We start from the raw sequence: 24,177 nt of genomic DNA, 5'->3' as shown, positions 1-24,177 counted from the left end.
CCTGCAGCCCGGAAGAGGTTAGACCGGGAGCGGTCGCGCCGGTGTGTGTGTGTGTGGGGGGGGGGGGGGGGTTGGAGGGACACACAACTGGGAGAACATAAGTGGCCGGCCCCCCTCCATACCCCATGCCATGGCAGATATGAACATGAGACCAACACAGATGCCTTTAGCTGCCAAGCGCACATTCAACAGGTCAGCCAGTTACATATGTACAAATCTGCTGACAGATGCCCTTTATGATTAGTAACATTCCCAGTTATATGGTGATGGGACTGTGTTGGCAGTTTAAAAGTCATTTATAGGCTATGTTTATAAGTCATAATAAATTAATATATCTAAGGCTGGGTTCACACCTGAGAGTTTTACAGCGCATTCCTTCCTGTAAAACGCTCAACAGGCAAGAACCAATGCTTTCCTATGGGCATGGTTCTCACCTGAGCGTTTTACAGCGTGTACGAACGTGCTGTAAAACGCCCTAAGAAGTACAGGAGCTTCTTTGGGGCGTATTGTTGCATGTTCCCGCCCATAGACTTTAGCGGAAACGCGCGACAATGGGCGTTTCTTGTTTGCTCATTTAAAAACGCGCGCATGTACTCGCCGCTTTGTGTGTGAAAAGTATTTTACTACTGTCTAAAACAAGCTCTCTCCTATTGATAAAATGGCCAGCCTCTGTACTCACTTTTATGAATGCACTGCAGCGAGCGGGAGCGACTGTCACGCTCCTCCTTCCTGAATTAGGCTGGCCATTTTATCAATAGGAGAGCGCTTGTTTAATACAGTAGTAAAATACTTTACACACAAAGCCAGTTATGTGCGCAGTTTAGGACACATGAGGGGACACATAGGGCCATGAGGGGGACCAGCATAAGATGCTATATGTGTGTCTTATGCTGGCCCCCCTCATGCCCCTATATGTCATAGCGCACATCCTCTATAACAGTGCCATCCACAGATCCACCCCATAACAGCGTTATCCACAGGTTCCCCATAAGTGTCCTCCACAGATCCCACACATAACACTGTCCTCCACAGATCCCACACATAACACTGTCCTCCACAGATCCCCCATAACACTGTCCTCCACAGATCCCCCATAACAGTGTCCTCCACAGATCCCTCATAATACTGTCCTCCACAGATCCCCATAACACTGTCCTCCACAGATCCCCCATAATAGTGTCCTCCACAGATCCCCCATAACAGTGTCCTCCACAGATCCCCCATAACAGTGTCCTCCACAGATCCCCCATAACAGTGTACTCCACAGATCCCCCATAACAGTGTACTCCACAGATCCCCCATAACAGTGTACTCCACAGATCCCCCATAACTATGTCATACCCAGCCGTTTCATTGGATGCCCCTGTTGTCAATAACACAAACGCGCGTATTGCGAGCGTTTCCTAAATACAAAAATGCCCCAAAATATGCCTCAAAAACGCCTGCAAAACGCCTGATAAAAACGCCTGTAAAATGTGCATACCGAATACGCTCAGGTGTGAACCAAGCCTAAGACAAAAATGAGTCTGTTGTACATAGGGGGTAGACAGAGTTAGGCAGAGAGAGAGGGGGAGTGTAGGGAGTCATAAACAGGGAGAGAGAAAGAAACTGAAAAAGAGAGATGTGGGGAGAGAAAAGGAGGACAAAAAAATAAGAGGAATAAAAGGAAAGAAGGGGACATAAAGAGGTTTACAGAGACAGTGAGGGAAGAAACATAAAGAGAGTTAGAGAGAGAGTGGAAGAGAAAGTAGGAGGGGGAGTGCATGAAAGGGGAAAAAAGAGAGGAGAAACAGAGAGAACATAAAATAAAAGAAGACAAGGTAGAAAGTAAAGTGTTACCTTCTTCCCAAGATCCATAATGGCGTTCGCTTTCATACACCTACCCCACCTGATATAGACACAGATCTCTTAGCTTCCAGATATGATTGTAATATGACGAGGACGTTATCTACTTGCTGTACAAGTATTAAGGTTGTTTTCCAACTAGTGAGACTTTCACTTTCTCTTTTCATTTACAGGAAACCGCTCCCTAAAGGAACACTAAACAGAATCCCTCTCCCCCCCCCCCACACAAAAAAAAGGAAAAAACCAACAAAACATAACAATCTCTGAAGGCTGCTTTTGCACTTGCGTTTACATTTTCCAGTATTGTGATCCATCATAGGATCTCAATACCGGATAAATCGCTTCTGTTTTGTCCCCAATCATTGTCAACAGGGACAAAACTGAACTGAACAGAACGAAATGCTCCAAAATGCATTCCTTTCTGTTTGGTTGCCTTCCCAGACCGGAGAGCAAACCACAGCAAGCTGCGGTTTTCTTTCCATAAAACAGATCAGTTTCCTTAGACACAAGTCCCCCATTGACTTTCAATGGTGTTCATGATGGATCCGTCTTGGCTATGTTAAAGATAATACAACCGGATCCGTTCATAACGGATGCAGACGGCTGTATTATCAGTAACTAAAGCGTTTTTGCTGATCCCTGCCGGATCAGGCAGAAACTCAAGTGTGAAAGTAGCCTTATTTGTCTTGTTTTGTCTTATCAGATATCACAGTCAGGGCCGTCTTTAACAAGGGGCAAAAGGGGCAGCTGCCCCGGGCCTAGTTGTGGGGGCCTAAGGCAGCTCCCTCTTAAAACCCTGCTGGCCACTGCCCCGCGTGTTAGGCTGTCAGCTACACAGGGGAGTGCTGCCATGCCATGCCTGCCTGCTGGCACTCCAGGCAGCGAACTGTGAGAGCTGTGATTTTCTTAGGAGAAAGGACCTTAGATGACATCATCACCATGTGACCAGTAACCTAGCAATATTACTGGTCACATGGCTATGAGGTAATCAAAGGTCCTTTCTACCAGGAGTGTTGCTGCAGGAGAAGTTTGCCTTAACTGTGGAGCTTTTTTTGTGAAGATTACATCAGGAAAAGGTGACAGGGGCTGTTATACTAATATACTGTAAGCTACTGTAAAACAAAACATGCAATGCAACAGCTCTCTGCAAACCAAATAAAGTACAAAAATGCATAATAATTGCTAGTGCTATACTTAGGAATTAGAGATGCTTGGCAAATCATTTTGTACAAAATTATTTGAGCCCGTCTGCCACACTTCAAGGCGTTCTCTGTAAGACGGGTTCCTAACACTAAATTCAGGAAAAATGCAGGAAAGACCCCCGATGTAGTGTCTAGCACAAAATGGGTGGTTTTTTGAAACCAGAATATAACAGCAGTATATAACACTTGTATTTGACTGTGAAAAATGCAGCAAAGGCCCCAGATGTAGGGTCTTAAACAAAAAGGGTGTTTTTTAAACCCAGTATATAATTGCAGTATTTAAAGCTTGCATTTGACTGTCACAAATGCAGGAAAGGCCCCGATGTAGTGTCTAGCACAAAATGGGTGGTTTTTTAAAACCAGAATATAACAGAAGTATATAACACTTGTATTTGACTGTGAAAAATGCAGCAAAGGCCCCAGATGTAGGGTCTTGTACAAAAGGGGTGTTTTTAAACCCATTATATAATTGCAGTATTTAAAGTTTGTATTTGACTGTCACAAATGCAGGAAAGGCCCCAAATGTAGTGTCTTGCACAAAATGGGTGTTTTTTTTAAACCAAAATATAACAGCAGTATATAACACTTGTATATGACTGTGACAAATGCAGCAAAGGCCCCAGATGTAGGGTTTTGCACAAAATGGGTGTTTTTTTTAAACCCAGAATATAATTGCAGTATTTAAAGCTTGTATTTGACTGTTACAAATGCAGGAAAGGCCCCAGATGTAGGGTCTTACACAAAATGGGTGTTTTTAAACACATTGTATAATTGCAGTATTTAAAGATTGTATTTGACTGTCACAAATGCAGGAAAGGCCCCAAATGTAGTGTTTTGCACAAAATTTGTGTTTTTTTTAAACCAGAATATAACAGCAGTATATAACACTTGTAATTGACTGTGACAAATGCAGCAAAGGCCCCAGATATAGGGTCTTGCACAAAATGGTTGTTTTTTTAAACCCAGAATATAACTGCAGTATTTAAAGCTTGCATTTGACTGTCACAAATGCAGGAAAGGCCCCAAATGTAGTGTTTTGCACAAAATTTGTGTTTTTTTTAAACCAAAATATAACAGCAGTATATAACACTTGTAATTGACTGTGACAAATGCAGCAAAGGCCCCAGATATAGGGTCTTGCACAAAATGGTTGTTTTTTTTAAACCCAGAATATAACTGCAGTATTTAAAGCTTGCATTTGACTGTCACAAATACAATAAAGGCCGCAGATGTATTATCTTTCCCAAAATGGGTGGTTTTAATACCACACTATAACAGCAGTAACTAGCGCTTGTATTGAACTGTCATAAATGCAGCAAATGCCCTAAATGTAGTGTTTTGCATGGAGCTTTTTTTGTGAAGATTACATCAGGAAAAGGTGACAGGGGCTGTTATACTAATATACTGTAAGCTACTGTAAAACAAAACATGCAATGCAACAGCTCTCTGCAAACCAAATAAAGTACAAAAATGCATAATAATTGCTAGTGCTATACTTAGGAATTAGAGATGCTTGGCAAATCATTTTGTACAAAATTATTTGAGCCCGTCTGCCACACGTCAAGGCGTTCTCTGTAAGACGGGTTCCTAACACTAAATTCTACCTGTCATGTGCCGTGACGGCTACCATACAATTCAGGAAGTGTAGGTTCCACATGCATGCTGAGCCTGCTTTAATTTCTGTCATTTTTGGTGCCAAAATGGCCTCCATTATATCCAAGGAATGCAGGTACCAACATGCATGCCGGGCCAACTCCACACCACTCCTGGTGCCAAATGGCTACCAAAGAATGCAATGAGAGTCCACTACTATATCTCTCCTGGTGCCAAATGGCTTCCAGTGAGTGAGGGAAAGCAGGCAACGCTATAAACTCACACTAATTAAAATCAGCCTATGGGGCAGACGAGCTGGTCAGGAGTAAGCTACTGTATACTGTGGGGTGCTGTATACTGTGGTGTGCTATACTGCTCTACTGTATACTGTGGGGTGCTGTATACAGTGGGATGCTGTATATTGTGGTGTGCTTTACTGCTCTACTGTATACTATGGGGTGCTGTATACTGTATATTTTGGGGTGCTGTATACTGTATACTGTCAGGTGCTGTTTACTGTGGGGTGCTGTATACTGTGGTGTGCTATACTGCTCTACTGAATACTGTGGGGTGCTGTATATTGTGGGGTGCTATACTGCTCTACTGTATACTGTGAGGTGCTGTATACTGTATAGTATGGGGTGCTGTATACTGTGGGGTGTTGTATACTACGGTGTGCTATACTGCTCTACTATTGCTGTATACTGTACAGTATGGGGTGCTATACACTATAGGGTGCTATACTGCATACTGTGGGGTGCTGTATACTATAGGGTGTTATACTGTATACTGTGGGATGCTGTATACTATAGGGTGCTATACTGCATACTGTGTGGTGCTGTATACTATAGGTTGCTATACTGCTTGCATACTGTGGGGTGCTGTATATTATAGGGTGCTATACTGCATACTGTGGGGTGCTGTATACTATAGGGTGCCATACTGCTTGCATACTGTGGGGTGCTGTATACTATAGGGTGCTATACTGCATACTGTGGGGTGCTGGGGTGCACTGTAACGCTAGGGTGAGCCGAGCCCCGTTCTCTTTCCTGAACTGCAGAGCGGTGCCCACTTCCAGCCTGAGCCCAGCTGACCAGAGCACTCATCCTGACCCGCTGGAGTCTTCAGAACTGGAAGTATTTCACTGTACTCTACCAGGTGTGTGTGTTTTTTTTTTTGTGTGTGTTGTGGTGGAGGGCGCGATTGCATGCTAGGGTGTGGGAAAGCGGGATCCAGGGGACCCAAGTAAATTTTTGCCCAGGGTTCAATCAATATTAACCCCTTCACGACCGCAATCTGTATATATACGTGATAGCTGCACATACCCCGTGCAGCTACCACGTATATAAACGTCAAACAAGCTCTTTAATCCAAGCGCTGCAAAGCGCTTGGATTAAAGCTTCTGCCCCTGCACTGTATGCTGTCACGGACAGCATACAGTGCAGTAATGCCGGCAAGGGACCAATCAGAGTGGCCCCTTGCCGGCAATCGATCCGATTGGTTAGTCTGTGCAGACTAACCAATCGGATCGCGGCAGTGTTAAAATGCCGGTTTCAGGCTCTGATCTGCGCTCTGCAGATCAGAGCCTGAAAGCCGATAGTGTTCCTCATGCACCCCCCCCCCCCCCGATCTGTGCCGCTCTAAGACCATGATGCCCCACTGTGCCTTGCCGATCTGGCCCTCATCTCCTTCCTGCCATGCGATCCGCCCCTCCCCGCCCCCTGCATTAATTTTCTGTCCGCCCCTCCGCCCCTCCTGTAGTTTGTACCCCCGATTTATCCCCCCCTCCCTTCCAGCGCTGCCCCCAATTCCCCATTCTGTGTGTGATGGCGGCGGCTCCATTCCCGAGCCGCCGCCATCAGCAGAGTGTCAGCTCTATGCTGACACTCTCCTGTAACCCCATAGATGCCGCGGTTGCGGCATCCATGAGGTTAACAGAGGGAGGGAGCTCCCTCTCTCCACCATCGGGGCTGCAGCGCTGTGATTGCAGCACCCGATGGTTGCCATGGCAACCGGACGCTTTGCAAAAGCGTCCGGTTGCCATGGCAAAGGTGTCCAGTGCTGCCACCTACAGGCAATCTGGAAGTACTATACTTTGGAATGCAAGAGCATTGCAAAGTATAGTACAACTATCAGCCCCACTGGATCTTCAAGATCCAAGAGGGAACTGATAAAAAAAAAAGTGAAAATAATAAAAGTAAAAATAAATCAATAAATAAAAAAATGTAAATAAAAAAAGACATTGCCTTTTCCTATAAAAAAATGAAAAAATAAAATAAAATACACATATTAGGTGTCACCGCGTCCGTAACGACCGTCTCTATAAATATATCACATGATGGACCCCGTCCGATAAACACCATAAAAATAAAATTAAAAAAACAGTGCCAAAAAAGCTATTTTTGTCACCTTACATCCCAAAAAGTGCAACAGCAAGCGATCAAAAAGGCTTATGACCCCCAAAATAGTACCAATCAAACCGTCACCTCGTCCCGCAAAAAATGATTCCCTATTTAAGACAATCGCCCAAAAAATAAAAAAGATATGGCTCTCAGACTATAGAGACACTAAAACATCATTTTTTGGGTTTCAGAAATGCTATTATTGTGTAAAACTTAAATAAATAAGAAAACGTATACATATTAGGTATTGCCACGTCCGTAACGATCTTCTCTATAAAACTATCACATGACCTAACTCCTCAGATGAACGCTGTAAAAATAAATAAATGAAAACTGTTCCAAAACAGCCAATTTTTGGGTCACCTTGCCCCATAAAGTGTAATAATGAATGATCAAAAAATCCTATGTACCCAAAAATGGTACCAATAAAAACCTCAACACTTTCTGCAAAAAACGAGCTCCTGCACAAGACAATCGGCAGAAAAACAAAAAACATATGGCGTTCAGAAAACCAATCCAGCACAATCTACCTTCCAAAAACCGTATGGCATTCCTTTCCTTCTGCGCCCTGCCGTGTGCCCGTACAGCAGTTTACGATCATATGTGGGGTGTTTCTGTAAACCGCGGAATCAGGGTAATAAATATTGAGTTTTGTTTAGCTGTTAACCCTCAATGTGTTAAAGAAAAAAAATATATAAAATGGAAAACCTGCCAAAAAAGTGAAATTTTTAAATTTCATCTCCATTTTCCTTTAATTCTTGTGGAACGCCTAAAGGGTTAACAAAGTTTGTAAAATCAGTTTTGAGTAACTTGAGGGGTGCAGCTTCTATATTGGTGTCATTTATGGGGGTTTCCACTATGTAAGCCCCACAAAGGGACTTCAGACCTGAACTGGTCCTTTAAAAGTCGGTTTTGGAAATTTTTCTTTAAAATTGTAAGAATTGCTTCTAAACTTCTAAGCCTTCTAACGTCCTAAAAAAATAAAATGACATTTCCAAAATGATGCCAACATAAAGTAGACATATGGGGAATGTTAAGTAATAAATATTTTATTAGGTATCACTTTCTGTTTTAGAAGCAGAGAAATAGAAATTTGGAAAATTGTGAATTTTTCAATTTTTTTTGTAAATTTGGGATCTTTTCATAAATAAAGGTGAAATATATTGAGTCAAATATATGACTATCATGAAGTACAATGTGTCACGAGAAAACAATCTTAGAATGGCTTGGATAAGTAAAAGTGTTCCAAAGCTATTACCACATAAAGCGACACATGTCAGATTTGTAAATTTTGACCTGGACACTGGGGCATCAATGACCCTTGGTCATGAAAGGGTTAAAGACGGCCCTGTTCACAGTTGCCGAATTGTAGACTAGAGATGAGCGAATCAAATACCCCCTCCTCTCATACATCATTGCAAACTAATTCCAGCCACAGGAGCGGGCGATTCTCACTGCACCCATATACTGCACATTATCCTTGGGGGCTGTTATGTTAGTACAGACTCTTATTTTGGAGGCCTAGTCCCAGAATAGGCAAGTCTATTAGTGTAGATCCCATCTGCAGAAACTGCTTTGTCATTGGTAGATGGGTCCCACACAATTTTGGTCAAAAATATGCAGAGGAGCTTCTAATTTCCATGCATAGTAAGTATAGCAGTAATGCAATTTGGAATAATCCATGTTTCCGGTGTTTGCATGTGTCTTTGCTGCTACATACAGTGTTTGCTTTTGCATGTCTGCCATGGTAGCATGCACCTGTACTTTATTTTACATGTTTGGAGGTGCTAGTCTTACCTTGTTTTTTGCTTTGAAAGGGTTCATTAGTGACATTTATATGCTCTTGGAAGGTACACAGTCTTCTTGCTGAGATCTATCTGGTATGAAGACTTATGGAAAATGCTCAATGGGAACAAAATATGCAAAGTAACTCTCCTCTAGAAAGAAGAAACCCTTCTCTTTAGGCACATCCTATGGGTAGCTACCCTGTAAGCTTACCCTAAAGATAGTTTTCTTAATTTGGCACCAGAGCTATTTTGCATAGGTATATTACTTTTACATAATAACAGTCTCCTGTTATTTAATGTGACATCAGAGCGCCATCTAGTGCTCACTTTGTGTATATAGTACACCATATCTGTAGCTATATACACTGAACCAAAAATATAAAAGCAACTCTTTCGGTTTTGCTCCCATTTTGCATGAGCTGAACTCAAAGATCTGAAACATTTTCTACATACACAAAAGGCCCATTACTCTCAAATATTATTCACAAATCTGTGTTAGTGAGCACTTCTCCATTGCCAAGATAATCCATCCCACCGCACAGGTGTGGCATATCTAGGTGCTGATTAGACAGCATGAATATTGCACAGGTGTGCCTTAGACTGCCCACAATAAAAGACCACTTGGAGGGGGTCAGAAAACCAGTCAGTATCTGGTGTGGCCACCATTTGCCTCACGCAGTGCAACACGTCTCCGTCGCATAGAGTTGATCAGGTTGAAGCCTGTGGAATGTTGGTCCACTCCTCTTCAATAGCTGTGCAAAGTTACAGAATATTGGCAGGAACTGGAACACGCTGTCGTATGCGCCGATCCAGAGCATCCCGAACATGCTCAATGGGTGACATGTCCGGTGAGTATGCTGGCCATGCAAGAACTGGGTCCAGGAATTGTGTACAGATCCTTGCAATATGGGGCCGTGCATTATCATGCTGCAACATGAGGTGATGGTCGTGGGTGAATGGCACAACAATGGGCCTCAGGATCTCGTCACGGTATCTCTGTGCATTCAAAATGCCATCAATAAAATGCACCTGTGTTCGTTGTCCATACCATAACCCCACCGCCACCATGGGCCACTCGATCCACCACGTTGATGTCAGCAAACCGCTCACCTACACGATGCCACACACGCTGTCTGCTATCTGCCCTGAACAGAACGCCTCTCCAACGTGCCAGTCGCCTTCAAATGTGAGCCGGTTGCGACGACGAACTGCAGTCAGGTCCAGACCCCGATGAGGACGACGAGCATGCAGATGAGCTTCCCCGAGACGGTTTCTGACAGTTTGTGCAGAAATTCTTTGGTTATGCAAACTGATTGTTGCTGCAGCTCTCCGGGTGGCTGGTCTCAGGCGATCATGGAGGTGACCATGCTGGATATGGAGGTCCTGGGCTGGTGTGGTTACACGTGGTCTGCGGTTGTGAGGCTGGTTGAATGTACTGCCAAATTCTCTGAAACACCTTTGGAGACAGCTTATGGTAGAGAAATGAACATTAATTGCACGGGCAACAGCTCTGGTAGACATTCCTGCAGTCAGCATGCCAATTGCACACTCCCTCAAATGTTGCGACATCTGTGGCATTGTGCTGTATAATAAAACTGCACATTTCAGAGTGTCCTTTTATTGTGGGCAGTCTAAGGCACACCTGTGCAATATTCATGCTGTCTAATCAGCACCTTGATATGCCACACCTGTGCGGTGGGATGCATTATCTCAGCAATGGAGAAGTGCTCACTAACACAGATTTAGACAGATTAGTGAACAATATTTGAGAGTAATGGGTCTTTTGTGTATGTAGAAAATGTTTTAGATCTTTGAGTTCAGCTCATGCAGAATGGGAGCAAAACCGAAAGTGTAGAGTTTATATTTTTGTGCAGTGTATCTAAGCTGTGTACATGCTTAAGGCTGGTTTCACACGGGCGTTGCGGAAAAATGTGCGGGTGCGTTGCGGAAACACCCGCGATTTTTCCGCGCGAATGCAAAACATTGTAATGCGTTTTGTACTCGCGTGAGAAAAATCGCGCATGTTTGGTACCCAAACCCGAACTTCTTCACAGAAGTTCGGGCTTGGGATTGATGTTCTGAAGATTCTATTATTTTCCCTTATAACATGGTTATAAGGGAAAATAATAGCATTCTGAATACAGAATGCTTAGTATAATAGCGCTGGAAGGGTTAAAAAAAAATAAAAACGTTAACTCACCTTATCCCCATGATCGTGTAGTTCCCGGTCGGTCTCTTCTTTAGCTGTGGGCTTGGGCTGAATGACCTTTGGTGATGTCAGATCACATGCTCCAATCACATGGTCCATCACCATGGTGATGGAGCATGTGATCTGACATCACCACAGGTCCTTTAGTCACAGCTAAAGAAGAGACCGACCGGGAACTAGGCGATCATGGGGATAAGGTGAGTTAACTTTTTTTTTTTTTTTTAACCCTCCCAGCACTATTATACTAAGCATTCTGTAGTCAGAATGCTATTATTTTCCCTTATAACCATGTTATAAGGGAAAATAATACAGTGAATAGACTGTCACCTAGAACCCATGCGTGAAAATCGCACCGCATCCGCACTTGCTTGCGGATGCTTGCGATTTTCACGCAACCCCATTCATTTCTATGGGACCTGCGTTACGTGAAAAACGCAGAATATAGAACATGCTGCGATTTTCACGCAACGCATAAGTGTTGCGTGAAAATCACCGCTCATGTGAACAGCCCCATAGAAATGAATGGGTCAGGATTCAGTGCGGGTGCAATGCGTTCAACTCACGCATCGCACCCGCACGGAAATCTCGCCCGTGTGAAAGGGGCCTAATTATTAAATTTTTTCAATAAAAGTTATGGTGGTATAATTCTTAGTAGTCAATGTTTTTGTGTCACTGCATTCTCCTCTTCTGTGTTCAGAGTGTAGAGTGATTATATACTGTACATATATTCTCTATGTGACTGGGATTGGCCTTAGGTATCTTACACTTCAGCCATCCTGTTATATATACGGTATCTTAAGGCCTCATGCACACAACGTTTTTCCCATTCACTTCAATGGGTCCGCAAAAGATGCGGACAGCACTCCGTGTGCTGTCCGCATCCGTTGCTCCGTTCCGAGGCCCCGCAAAAAAAATATAACATGTCCTATTCTTGTCTGTTTTGCGGACAAGAATAGGCATTTCTACAATGGGCCGTCCGTTCCGTTCTGCAAAAAACGGAATGGTTGTGTGCATGAGGCCTAACATAGGAAATGCTAAAGAATACTCATTGGGATTGGAATAAGTGTGTTCACAGAACTGGAATTTCATCTGGATTTATTCTGTCTGTATTAGAATCTGCCAACAAACTGCATCTCCGCTATTTAAATTAGAAATTTGTGTGGTTTATACAACACAAAGTTTTCTGCTGTGAATTTGAAATCTCAGTACAGCAGAATCTTCTCTGTTCCTCTAAAAGGAGCGATCTAGTCATGGAGAGCAGGTAGTCCTCCAGAATTTATTAAACATACAGACCCTACATTAGTTCACTCATGAATATGATCGTAGAGAAACCATCCACAGCCTGAGATGACATGGGGAGTGTAGACTTCAGCAAGGTCAGGATCTAGGAAATTATACTTCAGATTAAGTGAAATAAAGAGTTAACAAAAATCGGTAATTGTTTGGAGGAAAGAACTGCAGCAACCCATTTAATTAAGGGCAATAGGCCATATTTGTACAATAGAAACATCCTTGAAGGTGTTAGGTGGGGCATACAGTGCATTTGGAAAGTCTTCAGACCCTTGTGATCTTGTGCTAGAATTAAGAATCTTGTCTTGACATAAGTATTCAAACCCTTTACTCAGTACTTAGTTGAAACACTTTTGCCAGCGATTACAGCCTCCAGTATACTTGGGTATGATGCCACAAGATCTGCATACACAAGGCCTGGATTTGGGGAGTTTTTTTTTATTGAGAAATTGTGGGAATACCAATGCAGTTGAATATCCAAACATAACAGGAAGAGGCATTGGTAGATCTCAGAAAATACTATATTGGTATGGTATAATAATATAAATAATGTTAAGTGGTATAAAAGAAAGAGAGGAAAGGAATAGGGGGAAGGGGAGGTTAGAGGGTCCTTTATCTGATCATTGAGCTTAAAGGGGTTGTCCGGGTTCAAAGCTGAACCCGGACATATCCCCTTCTTCACCCAGGCAGCCCCTCTGGGATGAGCATGACTTAGGCTACTTCACACAAGCGGTTTTGCTGTATCCGGCAGGGTTCAGCAAAAACGCTTCCCCTCTGATGATACAATCATCAGCATCTGTTATGAACGGATCCATTTGTATTATCTTTAACATAGCCAAGACAGAACTGTCATTAACTCCATTGAAAGTCAATGGGGGACGGATCCGTTTTCTATTGTGTCAGAGAAAACTGATCCCTCCCCATTGACTTACATTGTGCGCCAGCACGGATCCATCTTGCTCCGCACCACATAGAGGACAGAAAAACGCTGCTTGCAGCATTATTCTGTCCTCGATGGGGATGCAACCAAACGGAACGGAATTAATTCTGATGCTTTTCATTTCGTTCAGTTTTGTCCCCACTGACAATGAATGGGGACAAAACAGAAGCGTTTTCCCCCTGCTATTGAGATCCTATGACGGATCTCAATAGAAGAAAGGGAAAGCGCAAGTATGAAAGTAGCCTTAGTGAGGGATTAGTCAAGGGAAAAACCTCAAAACCTTCTCCAAGGCTCCAATCTGGAGACAAACTGACAGTGAGTGTGAGTTTATCAATGAGTCAGCAGTTCTAGCCTTTATTAATCTAGTGGGAAGTAAAAGAAGTTCCTTTTACTTCCAATAGGTAGTAACTAAGAGCCAAGAAGAGACCATAAGTATAGCAATTAACTTAGCAGTAATGTACTAATATCACTATCTAGACCTAAGAGGCATAGCTTAGGGGAAGGGGAAATAGAAGTAGCACAGATGTTAGTGAGAGTCGCAAACACATTTCCAAAAGGTTTGTAAGTATATGATAGTATAAGCCATCTTCTGTCTTAGAGAATTCTGTACCAATATTCCGTACCACCTGGACAGAGGTGGGCTAAGCTGGCTTCCTGCAGCAAGGGAGGGAAAAACCAGTTAGATCCAAATATGGTGTACCCGTTTTTAGGGAAGACCGTAAGGACCTAGTCTCGGCTGAGACTTGGCCATATTCCCAGTATGAGCATCATAGGCAGGAGGTGGTAATATTAGGACAGAAGGGCAGGCCAGAGGGCTGAAAGGGGTGTGTTTTTCTGGACACATCGCCAAGTAACGCCACCCCTGGGCACCTTCAGAAGCTCATTTGCATACGTTTAAAAAGTGTTTTTGGACGAGGGTCACAGAAAAGAAAGGTACCATTGTAATGAGGGTCAAAGAGTCTATAACCTGATCTGAGCGGTCTAAAATGCTTAGATTAGGTGAAAGACTCCCTTTAACCCCTTAAGGACACATGACGTACCGGTACGGCATGTTTCCCGAGTCCTTAAGGACACATGACGTACCGGTACGTCATGGCTTTAAATAGCGATGCCGGCGCCGCGGGGGTTAATCGGAACGGGATGCCGGCTGAAATCATTCAGCCGGCATCCTGTAACAATGCAGGGGGGGGGGTCATTTGACCCCCCCGCATCGACGATCGCAGAAAACCGCAGGTCAATTCAGACCTGCGGTTTTCTGCGTTTCCGGTCCATTCGGGTGTCCTGTGACCCGATGAACCGGAAAAAGACTGCGATCGGTGGCGTAATTATACACCACCTATCGCAGTCCGAGGATTTGCAGAGGCGGAGCTGGCCTTGGTGCTGAACGCCGCTGTCCAGGGTGCTGATTGGTGCAGGGGAGAGAGGCGCGAGATTCAAACTTCCTGCGCTCCTCTCTCCCCTCCTCTTCCTGTCCAGCACCCTGACCGTGCAGCATCGTCCAGCACCAGCTCCTGTGTCCCCCTAATCGGCATCCATCACCCTCCTGCACCCATCGCCACCCAGGTAGGTTAGGGTCAGTGAGGGAGAGGCACCTTTAGGCAGGGATAGAAGGGAAAAGTTAGAAAAAAAAAAAAAAAAAGCACATTTATTCCAAACTTTTTTGTTTCAGCTTTCAGACCCCAGACCCCCCCTGCCACTTACGCCCCCCCCCCGCATCCCCCCCACCACCAACCCCCCCCCCCCCCCCCACCCCCCCCCCCCCACCCACCAACCCCCCCCCCCCACCACCACTTTTTTTTTCTGCGTGCGCTGACTGGCCGGCACTTTTTAGCGTCTGTCCACTGTTAGCGCATCGCCCGCCCCACCACCCCACCAACCGCTGATCAGCGTTCTCGGCCGAGGAGGCATATGCCCAGATTGCCTCCGACTCTGAGAGCCCCAGTGAGGATGAGGATGACCCCACGTTCCTTTTGTCATCCGCATCCTCCTCATCATCATCGGATGACGATGAGCCAACAAGGCAGCGGAGACGCCGCCAGGCGGAGCCAGGGGCCACACATGCTAGGGATCCTGTGGCCCACCCTAGTACGAGCCGCCCTGGGGTTCGTACTGGTTTCCCGGCCCACCAAATAAGTTCACCGGAGCCCCCTGCCGATGAACTTAGCTGGTGTCCCCCAGTGGACTTTGAGCCTGAGATTCCGGATTTCGCTGGCAATCCTGGAATCCAGATTCCCACAGTGGGGTTTACTGAAATATACTTTTTTAGTTTTTTTTTCAGTAACCCACTGGTGAATCTGATGGTGGAGCAGACGAATCTGTACGCCCAACAGTTCGTCGCTCAAAACCCGGGCTCATTTTTGGCTAGACCCGGTGGCTGGACGCCGGTCAGTGCAGCCGAGATTAGGACATTTTGGGGCCTCGTGCTGCATATGGGTCTAGTGCAAAAACCCAGTGTCAGGCTGTACTGGAGTGGGGACGTCCTATACCAGACCCCACTGTACAGTACGGCCATGACACGCTCCCGGTTTGAGGCCATCCGGAAATGTCTGCATTATTCCGATAATGCAGCATGTCCCCCCCCCGAAGTGATCCTGCCTATGACCGGCTGTACAAGATACGGCCGGTCATCGATCACTTTGGGGCCACATTTCAGCAGGCCTACGTACCTGGAAGGGAGGTCGCGGTTGATGAGTCTCTCGTTGCGTTCAAGGGGAGACTCAGTTTCCGCCAATACATTCCCACAAAGCGGGCGAGGTATGGCGTGAAGCTATACAAAATTTGTGAGAGTACCTCAGGGTACACTTACAAATTTCGTGTGTACGAGGGGCGAGATTCCCGGATTCAACCACCAGAATGTCCCCCCACTCTGGGTGTTACCGGGAAACTCGTGTGGGACCTTATGTACCCACTGCTGGATAAGGGTTACCACTTGTACGTGGACAACTTTTATACCAGCATTCCCTTGTTCAGGTCCCTTGCCGCCAGATCCACGTTCGCTTGTGGGACCGTGCGGAAAAATCAACGCGGCCTCCCTGCCCACCCCCTCCAGGTACCTATCCCCAGGGGTGAGACCCGTGCCCTTACCAGTGGAAGCCTGTTGCTGGTCAGGTATAAGGACAAGAGGGATGTCCTTATGCTGTCCACAATCCACGGTAACAGCACCACCCCCGTCTCTGTGCGAGGTACCGCGGCAACGGTCCTCAAGCCCGATTGTATCGTCGACTACAATCGGTATATGGGAGGAGTTGATCTCTCTGATCAAGTCCTCAAGCCATATAATGCCATGCGCAAAACCCGGGCATGGTACAAAAAAGTTGCGGTCTACATGGTGCAGGTTGCCATGTACAACTCTTTTGTACTATCCCGAAGCGCTGGCAGCACAGGGACATTCCTCCAATTCTATGAGGCAGTCCTCAAAGACCTGATCTTTTCGGACCGGGAAAGAGCAGGCCGGAGTACCTCGGGAACTGGAGGCGCCCGGATCGTCCCTGGCCAACACTTTCCAGGTGTGGTCCCCCATACTGGAAAGAAGGGACGAACCCAAAAAAGATGCAGAGTGTGTCACAAGAGGGGGATACGGAAGGACACCACTACTCAGTGTGACACTTGCCCCGATCATCCGGGCCTCTGCGTTATCGATTGCTTCAGGGAGTATCACACTTCCATGGAGTACTACATTTTTATAATCTCCAACAGTCCCCTAGAGAACATAAAACACTATGTCTCTCAGACTTTGGAGACACAGAAACAATTTTTTTTCCCCAAAAAAATATTAGTTTTAGTGCAGGCATCCTCAAACTGCGGCCCTCCAGATGTTGTAAAACTATAACTCCCAGCATGCCCAGACAACCTACAGCCATCAGCAGGGCATGGTGGGAATTGTAGTTTTACAACATCTGGAGGGCCGCAGTTTTAGGATGCCTGCTTAGTGTCTCCAAAGTCTGAGAGCCATACATATTGGGCATCGTCGCGTGCGTAAAAGTCGTCGCTATAAAAATAACATTTGACCAAACCCCTCGGATGAACGGTGTTAAAAATATAAAATAAAAACGGTGCCAAAACACCCATTTTTGGGCAAAATTTCCATTTGAATCCTTTTTTTCCAGTAATAAAGCAAGGGTTAACAGCCAAAAAAAACTCAATATTTATGGCCCTGATTCTGTAGTTTGCAGAAACACCCCATATGTGGTCGTAAATGGCTATATAGCCGCACGGCAGGGCATAGAACGAAGGGAACTCCATATGGTTTCTGGAAGGCAGATTTTGGTGGACAGTTTTTTTTTTTGACACCATGTCCCATTAGAAGCCCCCCCTGATGTAGCCTAGACTAGAAACTCCAAAAAAGTGACCCCATCTAAGAAACTACACCCCTCAAGGTATTCAAAAGTTACTTTATAAACTTTGTTAACCCTTTAGGTGTTCCACAAAACTAAATAGCAAATGTAGAAACATTTTAGAATTTTATTTTTTTGTTACCTTGCCTCAAAAAAGTGTAATATAGAGCAACCAAAAATCATATTTACCCCTAAAATAGTACCAAAACAACAACCACCTTATCCCATAGTTTCCTAGATGGGGTCACTTTTATGGAGTTTCTACTCTAGGGGTGCATCAGGGGGCTTGAAAGGGTACATGGTGTAAATAAACCAGTCCAGCAAAATCTGCCTTCCAAAAACCGTATGGCGTTCCCCTTCTTCTATGTCCTGCCGTTTAGCCAAATAGTAGTTTACGACCACATTTGGGGTGTTTCTGCAAACTACAGAATCAGGGCAACCCATTTTCAGTTTTGTTTGGCTGTTAACCCATTTTTTTCAGTAATAAAGTAAGGGTTAAAATGGAAAATTTTCCAAAAAATAGAAATTTCTAAATTGTTTCTCCATCTGCCAATAACTCTTGTGGAACACCTAAAGGGTTAACAAAGTTTGTAAACCCAGTTTTGAATACCTTGAGGGGTGTACTTTCTTAGATGGAGTCACTTTTTTGAAATTTCTATTCTAGGGGTGCAACAGGGGGCTTCAAATGGGACATGGTATAAACAAAACCAGTCCTGCAAAATCTGCCTTCCAAAACCCATATGGCGTTCCCCTCTTTCTACGTGCTCCCGTTTGGCCAAACAGTAGTTTACGACCACATATGGGGTGTTTTTGCAAACTACAGAATCAGGGCAACCCATATTGAGTTTTGTTTGGCTGTTAACCCTTACTTTATTGCTGGAAAAAATGGGTTAAAATGGAAAATTTTCCAAAAAATAGAAATTTCTAAATTGTTTCTCCATCTGCCATTAACTCTTGTGGAACACCTAAAGGGTTAACAAAGTTTGTAAACCCAGTTTTGAATACCTTGAGGGGTGTACTTTCTTAGATGGAGTCACTTTTTTGAAATTTTTATTCTAGGGGTACAACAGGGGGCTTCAAATGGGACATGGTATAAACAAAACCAGTCCTGCCAAATCTGCCTTCCAAAACCCATATGGTGTTCCCCTCCTTCTATGTCCTCCCGTTCGGCCAAACAGTAGTTTATGACCACATATGGGGTGTTTTTGCAAACTACAGAATCAGGGCAACCCATTTTGAGTTTTGTTTGGCAGTTAACCCTTGTTTTACTCCTGGAAAAAATTTATTATATTGGAAAATTTTCCAAAAAATAGAAATTTCTAAATTGTTTCTCCATCTGCCAATAACTCTTGTGGAACACCTAAAGGGTTAACAAAGTTTGTAAACCCAGTTTTGAATACCTTGAGGGGTGTACTTTCTTAGATGGAGTCACTTTTTTGAAATTTCTATTCTAGGGGTGCAACAGGGGGCTTCAAATGGGACATGGTATAAACAAAACCAGTCCTGCAAAATCTGCCTTCCAAAACCCATATGGCGTTCCCCTCTTTCTACGTGCTCCCGTTTGGCCAAACAGTAGTTTACGACCACATATGGGGTGTTTCTGCAAACTACAGAATCAGGGCAACCCATTTTGAGTTTTGTTTGGCAGTTAACCCTTGTTTTTTTCCTGGAAAAAATTGATTATATTGGAAAATTTTCCAAAAAATCTAAATTCTAAAAATGTATGTCCATTTGCCATGAAGTGTTGTGGAAGACCTAAAGGGTTAACAAAGTTTGTAAAAACAGTTTTGAATACCTTGAGGGGTGTAGTTTCTAGAATGGGGTCATTTTTGGGTGGTTTCTATTATGTAAGCCTCACAAAGTGACTTCAAACCTGAACTGGTCCATAAAAAGTGGGATTTTGAAGATTTCAGAAAATTTCAAAATTTGCTTCTAAACTTCTAAGCCTTGTAACATCCCCAAAAAATAAAATATCATTCCCAAAATGCTACAAACATGAAGTAGACATATGGGGAATGTAAAGTCATCACAATTTTTGGGGGTATTACTATGTATTACAGAAGTAGAGAAACTGAAACTTTGAAATTTGCAAATTTTTCTAAATGTTTTGGTAAATATGGTATTTTTTTATGCAAAAAAATTTACTTTTTTGACCCAATTTTAGCAGTGTCATGAAGTACAATATGTGACGAAAAAACAAACTCAGAACGGCCTGGGTAAGTCAAAGCGTTTTAAAGTTATCAGCACTTAAAGTGACAGTGGTCAGATTTGCAAATAATGGCCTGGTCCTTAAGGTGAAATAGGGCTGTGTCCTTAAGGGGTTAAACCCTTAAGGACCAGACTCATTTTCACCTTCAGGACCAGGCCATTTTTTGCAAATCTGACAAGTGTCACTTTATGTGGTGATAACTTTAAAACGCTTTGACTTATCCAGGCCATTCTGAGATTGTTTTTTCGTCACATATTGTACTTCACGACACTGGTTAAAGGGAGTAAAAGAAAAAAAATCATTTTTATTTATTAAAAAATACCAAATTTGGAAACATTTGGAAAAATTAGCAAATTTCCAAGTTTCAATTTCTCTACTTCTATAATACATATTAATACCTATAATAATTGTTATTACTTTACATTTCCTATACGTCTTCTTCATGTTAGGATCATTTTGGGAATGACATTTTATTTTTGGGGACATTACAAGGCTTAGAAGTAAATCTTGAAATTTCTCAGAAATTTTCAAAAACCAACTTTAAGGACCAGTTCAGGTCTGAAGTCACTTTGTGAAGCTTACATGATAGAAACCACCCAAAAATGACCCCATTCTAGAAACTATAACCCTCAAGGTATTCAAAACTGATTTTACAAACGTTGTTAACCCTTTAGGTGTTTCACAAGAATTAATGGAAAATAGAGATACAATTTCAAAATTCCACTTTTTTGGCAGATTTTCCATTTTAATATTTTTTTCCAGTTACAAAGCAAGGGTTAACAGCCAAACAAAACTCATTATTTATGACCCTGATTCTGTAGTTTACAGAAACACCCCAAATGTGGTCGTAAACCGCTGTACGGACACACGGCAGGGCGCAAAAGGAAAGGAATGCCATACGGTTTTTGGAAGGCAGATTTTGCTAGACAGTTCTTTTTTTCACACCATGTCCCATTTAAAGCCTCCCTGATGCACCCCTAGAGTAGAAACTCCCAAAAAGTGACCCCAGTTTAGAAACTACGGGATAGGGTGAAAGTTTTTTTGGTACTAGTTTAAAGTACATATGATTTTTGGTTGCTCTATATTATACTTGTTGTGAGGCAAGGCAACAAGAAATAGCTTTTATTTGTTATTTACAACATTCATCTGACAGGTTAGATCATGTGGTATTTTTATAGAAAAGGTCGTCACGGATGCGGCGATACCCAATATGTATACAATTTTTTTTATTTATGTAAGTTTTACACAATGATTTTATTTTTTGAACAAAAAAAAATCATGTTTTAGTTTCTCCATAGTCCTAGAGCCATAGTTTTTTCAGTTTTAAGTGATTATCTTAGGTAGGGTCTCATTTTTGGCGGGATGATGGTTTGATTGGCACTATTTTGTGGTGCATATGACTTTTTGATCGCTTGCTATTACACTTTTTGTGATGTAAGGTGACAAAAAATGGTTTATTTAGCACAGTTTTTATTTTTTACGGTGTTCACCTGAAGGGTTAGGTCATGTGATATTTTTATAGAGCCGGTCGATACGGACGTGGCGATACCTAATATGTATACTTATTTTTTAATTATGTAAGTTTTACACAATTACAGCTTTTTGAAACAAAACAAATTATGTTTTAGTGTCTCCATATTCTGAGCCATAGTTTTTTTATTTTTTGGGCGATTGTCTCAAGTAGGGGCTCATTTTTCTGTGGGATGAAGTGACTGTTAGATTGGTAGTATTTTGGTGGGCGTACGCTTTTTTGATCACTTGCTGTTGTACTTTTTGTGATTTAAAGGTAACAATAAAATAGTTTATTTAGCACAATTTTTATTTTTTATTTTTACGGTGTTCATCTGAGGGGTTAGATCATGTGATATGTTTATAGAACTGGTCTATACGGACGCAACGATACCTAATATGTCTATATGTCTTTTCCCTATTTTTTTTACTTTATTTTTGGAAAAGGACGCTTTATTTACTTGAAACTTTTAATTTTATGGGCAAAACTTTAATTTTATTGTCCCACTATGGGACAGGGTCTGATCCTCGTTTCAATACAGCACAATACATCTCTATTGTGCTGTATTGAACTGTTAGGCCTCTTTCACACGGGCGTCATATTTTTGGCCCGGATAAGAGGCGGGTGCGTTGCGGGAACACCCGCAATTTTTCTGCGCGAGTGCAAAACATTGTATTGCATTTTGCACTCGCATGAAAAAAATCGCGCATGTTTGGTACCCAAACCCGAACTTCTTCACAGAAGTTTGGGTTTGGGATCAGTGTTTTGTATTATTTTCCCTTATAACATGGTTATAAGGGAAAATAATAGCATTCTGAATACAGAATGCATAGTAAAACAGCGCTGGAGGGGTTAAACAAAATAAAAAATAATTTAACTCACCTTAGTCCACTTGATCGCGAAGCCCGGCATCTCCTTCTGTCTCCTTTGTTGAATAGGACCTGTGGTGAGCATTAAATACAGGTAAAGGACCTTTGATGATGTCACTCCGGTCATCACATGGTACGTCACATGATCTTTTACCATGGTGAATAGGAGTGCATCAGGGGGGCTTCAAATGGGACATGGTGTGAAAAAACAAGTCCAGCAAAATCTGCCTTCTAAAAACCATATGGCATTCCTTTCCTTCTGCACCCTGCCATGTGCCTGTACAGCAGTTTACGACCACATATGGAGTGTTTATGTAAACTACAGAATCAGGGCCATAAATACTGAGTTTTGTTTGGCTGTTAACCCTTGCTTTGTAACTGGTAAAAAAATTAAAATGGCAAATCGGCCGAAAAAGTGAAATTTTGAAATTGTATCTCTATTTTCCATTAATTCTTGTGGAACACCTAAAGGGTTCGCAAAGTTTGTAAAATCAGTTTTGAATACCTTCAGGGGTGTAGTTTCTAGAATGGGGTCATTTTTGGGTGGTTTCTATTATGTAAGCCAAGTGACTTCAGACCTGAACTGGTCCTTAAAAAGTAGGTTTTTGAAAATTTCTGAGAAATTTCAAGATTTGCTTCTAAACTTCTCAGCCTTGTAACGACCCCCAAAAATAAAATGTCATTCCCAAAATGATCCTAACATGAAGTAGACATATGGGGAATGTAAAGTAATAACTATTTTATAGGTATGACTATGTATTATAGAAGTAGAGAAATTGAAACTTTGAAATGTGCAAATTTTTCAAATTGTTTCGCAAATTTGGTATTTTTTATAAATAAAAATGATTTTTTTTGACTATTTACCAGTGTCATGAAGTACAATATGGGACGAAAAAACTATTTCAGAATGGCCCGTATGAGTCAAAGCATTTTAAAGTTATCACCACATAAAGTGACACTTGTCAGATTTGCAAAAAATGGCCTGGTCCTTAAGGTGAAAGGTGCATCTGATTAACCCCAAATAAAGTTCAGCTGCTCTAGTTGGTCTTTTCTGAAATTTTCTTAGTCGCATCCCACAGCAAAAGCCATGGTCCACAGAGAGCTTCCAAAGTATCAGAGGGATCTCTTTGTTAAAAGGTATCAGTCAGGAGAAGGGTACAAAAGAATTTCCAAGGCATTAGATATTCCATGGAACACAGTGAAGACAGTAATCATCAAGTGGAGAAAATATGGCTGTAACGGTCGCGTACACACACACACACAGGGGAGAGGGAAGTGACCACTGCGCTCCACCCACACCCCTGGCCTGGCCTACTTGCCTCACAAGTCCTACTGACAGGGGACAACTGGACGGCAATCCCTAGCTTGGAATACGTGCAGGGAGGACAGACCAGACAAACAACAGAATGTGAAAGGACCGAGTCTATACCAGGAAAGCTACGAAGTACAAATAGAGCAAGCAGAGAATAGTCAGGAGAAGCCGGGGTCATAAATACCAGGATAGTCGTGAAGTACCAAAGGAGTCAGCAGAGGATCGTCATGATAAGCCGGGGTCAGAATACCAGGAGAGCAGCAAAGTACACAAGGAGCAGGCAGAGGATCGTCAGGAATTTAGCAGGAGGTCAGTACGTCAGGAAAGACAAAGTCGTAGGTGGAACCTAAATAACAGGCAATCTTTGGCCAGCAGGCTGCCTGTTTAAATAGGGAGCCAGAGGGTTCATGTGACGTGGCCAGCGTCAACTGACTCCACACAGACTACACAGCCGAGCGCCGAGTGATCAGCTCGGCGCTCTTCCCTAAAACCATTCTCATGAATGTGCATAGACGCGCGGGGGGATTATTCCCTTATTCCCTTCTGAGACCAGCTGTGTGCCCATACAGCACTTTATGACCATATATGGGGTGTTGCTAGATTCTGGAGAAAATGGGTAAGGTCTGAGGTGCTTTTGTAAACAAAAAAAAAGAAAAAGTACATTTTTCATTTTCA

The 24,177-nt window shown here is 43.1% G+C and overlaps 1 protein-coding gene across 2 annotated transcripts in view; it reads right to left on the bottom strand.

The window, feature by feature from the left end:
* LOC122933241 (interferon-induced very large GTPase 1-like) overlaps positions 1 to 1,996 on the bottom strand; it is a 54,895-nt gene extending 52,899 nt beyond the window's left edge. For both annotated transcript variants that reach the window (XM_044288100.1, XM_044288102.1), the window contains exon 1: positions 1,840 to 1,996. The gene's annotated coding sequence lies outside the window, so the exon portion shown is untranslated. The remainder of the gene's footprint in view (positions 1 to 1,839) is intronic.
* Between the last annotated feature and the right edge of the window lie 22,181 nt (positions 1,997 to 24,177).

The sequence above is a fragment of the Bufo gargarizans genome, chromosome 3, assembly GCF_014858855.1.
Source record: "Bufo gargarizans isolate SCDJY-AF-19 chromosome 3, ASM1485885v1, whole genome shotgun sequence".
Taxonomy (NCBI): domain Eukaryota; kingdom Metazoa; phylum Chordata; class Amphibia; order Anura; family Bufonidae; genus Bufo; species Bufo gargarizans.
The sequence above is the reverse complement of the archived record's forward strand: the minus strand, read 5'-3'. Positions and strand labels throughout refer to the sequence as shown.